Source organism: Neofelis nebulosa, chromosome 15 (assembly GCF_028018385.1).
Source record: "Neofelis nebulosa isolate mNeoNeb1 chromosome 15, mNeoNeb1.pri, whole genome shotgun sequence".
NCBI classification, from domain to species: domain Eukaryota; kingdom Metazoa; phylum Chordata; class Mammalia; order Carnivora; family Felidae; genus Neofelis; species Neofelis nebulosa.
This window is the reverse complement of record NC_080796.1, coordinates 11,761,458-11,768,482: the sequence shown is the minus strand read 5'-3', so window position 1 is coordinate 11,768,482 and position 7,025 is coordinate 11,761,458. Positions and strand designations below refer to the sequence as shown.

General features: G+C 51.8%; 1 pseudogene; it reads left to right on the top strand.

Moving 5' to 3' along the window:
• The first annotated feature begins 5,261 nt into the window (after nucleotides 1-5,261).
• LOC131496692 (U4 spliceosomal RNA) lies at nucleotides 5,262-5,341 on the top strand (annotated as a pseudogene).
• Nucleotides 5,342-7,025: the final 1,684 nt, after the last annotated feature.

The window sequence follows — 7,025 nt, the reverse complement described above, 5'->3', positions numbered from 1 at the left end:
CCCCCACCTGCCTGGGAGCTGAGATGCGGAGAGACCCAGAGAGCACACAGGGGTTCTCTCCAGGGAGAGAGCAGAGAGCACGGAGACTCACAGAGCCGGCCGCGTGGCCCAGGGCCACCAAGCGCACTGTCAGGCAGGGTGCGGCTTTGCCTGGGTCCGCAGGGCCCCCTGAGAGGGCCAGGCACCGAGGACACCCCCGTGAAGGGAGGGGGCCGGTGCACACGGGAAGCTCACCTCTGCTGTTCTCACCCGCTGACCCCATCCCCCAAGATACGCACACGGCCTGCCCCCCACACCGGCCTTCCTGGAGCAGGATGCGCTCCTGTCTGCTCACAGCTAAAGGGGGTGGTGCAAAATCAAACCCAGCCACCGCCTGGGAGGGCGAAGAGACTACGCACGGCGACCCTCCGCAGGGACGGCCTCAAGCCTCGAGGCCACACGCCCCAAGGCATCATCTCCTGGACTTGATGGGCCCCTGCCTCCAGAATCATTCACCTCTTGCCTGTGGGTGCACAGTGGGAGACGCGGTCACGCGGACAAAATCATAAATGCGGTGCTCAGGGCAAAAGCGGACTCTGTGTTCTGCCCTCTCTTGTCCCTTCCTTCCCTGTGGTCACCCTCGAGGCCCCTTCCCCAGGCCTTGCGCCAAGAGCACAGTGCCTACGACGGACCACGAGCACAGAGGGTTCACGGTGGCCGGAGGAGCACTGGCCAGCGGGGCCCTGGGCAACCCCGACCTCCCAGCCCTCGACCTCCCCTCCTCCCGTCTCAGCCGCCCGCAGCCGGTCACGTGCCGACCCCTGTTGTGACCAACACCCTCAGTGCGTCCGAAGCTCATTCTCAGACCGCTGACCGGCTACTCCATCTGTCCGGCTAACTCCACAGTGACACATTCCGATGACCCTCTGACCCCACCGGGAACCCACTCCTCCCGTCTGCCCCCAGTTTCTGCTTGTCCTCTCCTGGTTCCTCACCCACCTTGTCCCGTAACTAAGCCCTGTGCTCACTAGCCTGCTGACACCCTCTGCTCCCTGCCTCTCTCGACCCGAGGCCTCCGGATGAAACCACAGCCCTGGTTAAACGGACTCCGCCAGTCTTGGGCCCGCACAGCCCCGGCTGGAGAAAAGCACAGAGTCACGTCCTCGGCGCCCTGGAAATTGGCCATGATGAAAGCGAGCGGGGCCTAAGTGACGCCCCCCAAGCCTCCCGTACTTGTCTAGTCTCCCCTCTCCCTCTCCCCCTCCCCAGCTCATACCTCTCCAACTTTCTCTCTCCAACCCCTCGGGCCTCCTCCCCATCTCGGCGACTTTGCTCCCCCTTCAGCGGGAAAATGGAAGCAGGGAGACCAGAACTCCCACAGGCCCAACATTCCCGCCAGCCTGCAGGAGGGGCTCGCTGCTGGGCCCGCGGCCCTGGTGCAAGGGCTGAGCGGCCGCACCACCGCATTCTCTCTGCTCAGTTATCCCTGTCCACGGACAGCACGCTATACTTCTTCATCTTTTTTTTTTTAATGTTTATTTATTTTTGAAAGAGAAAGAGAGAATGTGAGCAGGGGAGGGGCAGAGAGAGAGGGAGACAGAAGATCTGAAGCAGGGCTCTGGGAGAGAGCCCGACGTGGGGCTCGAACTCACAAACCGCGAGACCATGACCTGAGCCGAAGTCGGATGCTTAACCAATGGAGCCACCCAGGCGCCCGTCTATTTTTCCGTCTTAAACGGAAAGAAATCTCTTCACCTCCTCTCCCCTCCAACTCCCAGTGGATTTATCTTCCTTTACCACCAAACTTTCTGAAGGAATGGAGTACACATCGCTTCTGCCACCCAAGTTTCTCTCCTCTTCTCTCTTGAATCGACTGCAACCGGGCCCCCTCCCTGCACTGAGCAGTCCCGGAGGCCACCCGTGGTGCGGTCACCAACCGTCTTGTCACCCCCTCCACCACATGTGACACAGCTCATGTTCTCTGCTTCTTAAAGCTCCTTTTCCTGTCCTGGCTCACCCCTACTTCTCAGCCATGTGTCCCAATGCCTTTGTAGGTCCCTCTTCACTTCTGTGACCTTATGTGTCAGCATGCTGCAGGCCTCGATCTCTGGACCTTTTCTCTCTTGTTCCCATGGGGGAGTTTCATCCACTCTAGTGGCTTATGTACAGTTGGGACGCTTGGGTGGCTCTGTCAGTTAAGCACCCGATGCCTGATTGACACTCAGGTCACGATCTTGTGGTTCGTGAGTTCGAGCCCCATGTCAAGCTCTGAGCTGACAGTGTGGAGCCTGCTTGGGATTCTCTCTCTCTCTCTCTCTCTCTCTGCCCCTCCCCCACTTGCTCTCGCAAAATAAGTAAGTAAACTTTAAATACTACAATTGACCCTTGAACAACACGGGTGTAGGGGCACCAAAGTCCACACAGTCAAAAGTCCGGTATAACCCAGAAAACATAACTACTAACAGCTTACTGATGACCAGAAGCCCTACTGATAACACAGTCAATTAACACGTATTTTGTATGTTATATGTATTATGCACTGTATTCGTCTAATAAAGGAAGCTAGAGAAAATAAAATGTTATTTAAAAACTCATAAGGAGGGGCGCCTGGGTGGTTCAGTGGGTTAAGCATCCGACTTCAGCTCAGGTCATGATCTCACAGTCTGTGAGTTCGAGCCCCGCGTCGGGCTCTGTGCTGACAGCTCAGAGCCTGGATCCTGCTTCAGATTCTGTGTCTCCCTCTCTCTCTGCCCCTCTCCTGCTCATGCTCTGTCTCTTTCTGTCTCAAAAATAAATAAAAACATTTTAAATAAATAAATAAATAAATAAAGATAAAAACTCATAAGGAGGAGCACCTGGGTGGCTCAGTCGGTTAAGTGTCCAACTTCTGCCCAGGTCATGATCTCACCGTTCGTGAGACTGAGCCCCAAGTCGGGCTCTGCTCTGTTAGTGCAAAGCCTGCTTGGGATTCTCCCTCTCCCTCTCTCTGTTCCTCCCCGCCTTGCACTGTCTCTGTCTCTCTCCAACTAAATAAATAATTTAAGAAAGTAAAAATAAAAAACTAAAACCTCCTAAGGAAGAGAAAACACGTTCACTGTTCTGTATTTATCAGAAAACAAATCTGCGTGTAAGTAGACGCGCACAGTCCAACCCCGTTGTTGTTCAAGGTCAGCTGCGTGAGATGATCCACAAATGTGCTACCTTCAGTGAGAACCCTTCCCTTGAGCTGCATACCCACAACCCAGCGGCTCCCGGGTCCTCACCTGGCTGTGTAACCGGCACGTTAATGAGGCCCCACAAGGAGCTCACGGCCCTTCCGGCCGTCTTCCCCAGCTCGCTCGAGACAACAGTTTTCTTGTTGCTCAGGCCAGAGATGTTGATATGATCCTTGATTGTTTTCTTTTCTCCCCCAACACACCCGTTTGTTAGCAAATCTCTCGGGCCACACCTTCAGAACATCCAAGATCTAACCACTGTTCACCGCCCCCCCCACTGCCTCCACCTTCGTTCAAGCCACTGTCACCCCTCACTTGGGTTACCGCAACAGCCTCTTGGCAGGTCCGGCTGCTTCTGTGCTTGTCCCCTCTATTCTACCCTCAACAAAGCTTCCCGAACCATCTGGTTAAATTCCATCACCCAGCACATCTCCGTTTCATGCAGAGGGAAGCTGGAGACCTTAAGGGGGACCAGCGCCTTTCCTGGCTGCACCCCTTGTCTTTCTGCCCTCATCCCTGCTGCCCCCACTCACCACCCCCCCCAACTGCCAACAGCCACACTGCTCCCCTACTCACCAGATCCAGACACACTGCCCCCACCCCCCTCATGGCTCCAGCCACACTGACCCCACCCCCCCACTGACCACAAGCCAAGCTTTTCTCCTTAGGATTCATTGCACCCTAACGTACACTTTATGCACTTTACTTACTTGTGTTCGTCGTTCCTCTCCCCTCTCAGACACCTTTGCGGGCCGGGAGTTTTGTCTGTTTGGGTCACTTCCATATCCCGGTGACCAGGAAGGTTCACGGTAGCCACACTGTGTGCTCACCACTGCGGGTGGCGTCATGGACAGGAAGGCCTAAGCCCACGCAAAGAGGATGATTCCCTAGCGGTCGCATGGGAGGTATGGTTTCCAGTGCCTACACCCCGAGTACTGCAGAGAAATGACTGCAGCGGGGGCCCCTCTCCGACCTCCCCGCCGTCAGACCACCGAGGCCCAGGTGGTGAGGCCATAGCCTGGTGCCAGAAGCCCCGAGGAAATGGGCCGATTTCGGCCTCCCGCTCTTACCAGGAGTTTGACCTCGGGGAGAACACTTGATCTCTCCAAACCTCAGTCTCCCGATCAGTAAAATGGGAATAATGCTACCACTCCAAAGGTCTATCGAAGGGTTAAGTGGAACTGGATAAAATACTTCCTACAACGCCTGACACAGAACAGCACTTGGAGAATAGAAATGGAATTTATTAGCAGAGAGAAGAAGCTTGTCTATTATCAAAAGGATGTGGGGGGTGGGGGCGCCTGGCTGGCTCGGTCGGTGGAGCGTGTGACTCTTGATCTTGAGGTTGTGAGTTCGAGCTCCACGTTGGGTGTAGGGATCACTTTAAAAAATTTTTTTTTTGAAAAAAGGATGCTGAGGGGTCGCTTGCTGCGTCTCTACAGAGTGAATATGCTTTGGCCACAGCGGGGAAGGGTCAAGTTCAAACCACGGAAGGCGTGTCCTGTTGTAAAGGGGAGTAACCAGGGGAGCGGCTTCTACAGAGAAGCTGTGACGTCTCACCAGTACAAATCTTTAAAGACTCGTATATTCTGGTTTGTCACAGGCTCTGTGAACCTTTCTGGTTTACAAGGCTGGGATCGGAAAAGAGTCACAAACACGGTGCTTCCCCGGAGATGCTGCGAACCCCACAGCAAAACCTGACCTCCGGAAGCTAACAGGTGCACGTTCCAAAGGCAGACACTGCAATCCTCACCCTCCTTTGTTAATTCGCCTCTCCCCTTTTTTTCAATCATATTTTAAGTTTTCATCTTCTTGGTTTGCATTCCGTCCCCCGCTCGGTGTTCACTGACGGAGTGCAAGCACTTAGCCTTGAAAACTGCAGGCTTTTCTAATGGCAGGCGAGAGACAGCTCATCAGAATGAGTAGAGAAATGCGTGTATGCCCCCTCACACTGAAGGCAAGTGGATACTCTCTTCTACAGCATAAACCATCCTTGCGAACATTACTTCCGGGCAAAGATCTGGTAAGTTCTTGGGATTTCAGAGAGCATTCTGAAAATAACCTTTAAGCTTGGCACAGTGGCAGTCTCGTAGCCAATGAGGTTTATCCGAGGTGCGATTATTGCTAATTGAAAATAACCTTTAAGGGGTGCTTGGGAGGTTCGGTCGGTTAAGCATCGGACTCTTGATTTCAGCTCAGGTCATGATCTCACCCCCGGTTCATGGGTTTAAGCCCCATGTCTGGGTCCCCGCTGACAGCACAGAGCCTGCTTGGGATTCTCTCTCCTTCTCTCTCTGCCTATTCCCCACTGATGCTGTCTCTCTCAAAATAAACTTTTGAAAAAAATCTTTAAAAAAAAGAACCCTTAAGATGTCTATAGTACTGATCATCTCACTTAATAGTTTGTTCCTTGGTAGTAATTCCATTGAAATGGACATCTCCATTTTCTAAACGCCTGTGATTTTCATGTGTTAAGCCAGAAAGGGATCACTGCCCCTCCCTTCCCACATGCAAGGTGGTAAAAAACAAAAACAAAAACAAACAAAAACCTCAGGACTTTCTTGAATTTGTATTTGAACAACAAGTCTGTGTCTTGCTTGAATTAACAGCACTAACAGATCAGGGTGACCAGCGCCTTAGCTCCGCCTTACAGGTCTGGTTCTTTGCTCCAGCTGAACCTTAGCATCCCCTGCTGGTGAGTACCTAGGTTAGTGATTTCTGAGTACAATCACCCAGGAAGTTTGGTCTGGCCCCCGCATGGTAAAATCAAACCAGCATTTCCGGAGATGGGGTAGAGGCACCAGTGTCACATTAAACGGTGCCCAGATGGCTCCAGTGGGTTGCCAGGGCTGAGACCCACTGGCGCGGCCGAACCAACATATATCCTACTTCCTGGGACAGAGTTTTCCACTTGGTTTTGCAGGGCTTTCCTGATAAGTGAAGTAAGGCTCAGTTAGCAAGACAGAAACTATAATATTAATCCAGACTCATGTCATTTACTGCTATAATTCCTCTTCATATGTAATTTTCACAATCCCCAAAGAGCTTTTATTTTGGTGTTAAGATTTGTGGTTAATAAGATCCTCCTTTTAGGGGGAAAAAACCCCTCAGATTTCTCTTTTAAACCCTCCAATTGTTTTCTTTTCAATCAGACCTTTGTCTGGTGGTTTAAAACTTTAAAGGTATCGACCCTCTCTTTTCCTCATAAACAAAAAGACTTACGTTGATTTATTTATATTTATCAAACTTTTCAAAATGATACTTTTTTATTATTATTATTATTGAAACGCTATCCCAGAAGCAGAAACATCCGTGACAGGGAAGGCCTTTGTGCCCGCGTTTCTATATTTTCTATAGAGAGCTGCGCTGTCTCGTGCTGTAGCTAAAAACCACATGGGGCTCTTTAAATTAATTTATAGCAATTCAATTTAGAAATTCAGCTCCTCAGTTGGACTGGTCACATCCCAAGTGCAGTGAGAGACAACGATGATAGACTGTGCCTAAGTAGAATATGTCCACCACTGCAGAAAGCCGAACAGGGCAGCACTGAATGTGTGACTTAATTTGTACAACCACCTACGGTTTTGTTCCTAGACGTTAATGGAACCCAGGGGCCCTCCCCCTCCACCTGGGGAAGATCCTAAGTTGAGAGGTAAGGAAGTGTAACTTAAAGAGCACAGCCCTGCAGGTTAGAGGGAGCTGTTTCTGGGGTTTCTGAGGTGTAAGCCCTTCGGCTTTGACTGTGAAGGTAGCTCATTTCAGGTGGCTCCTCCAATAAGTATTAACGCGAAGTATTGTTAAAAAACAAAATTGGGGGGGCGCCTGGGTGGC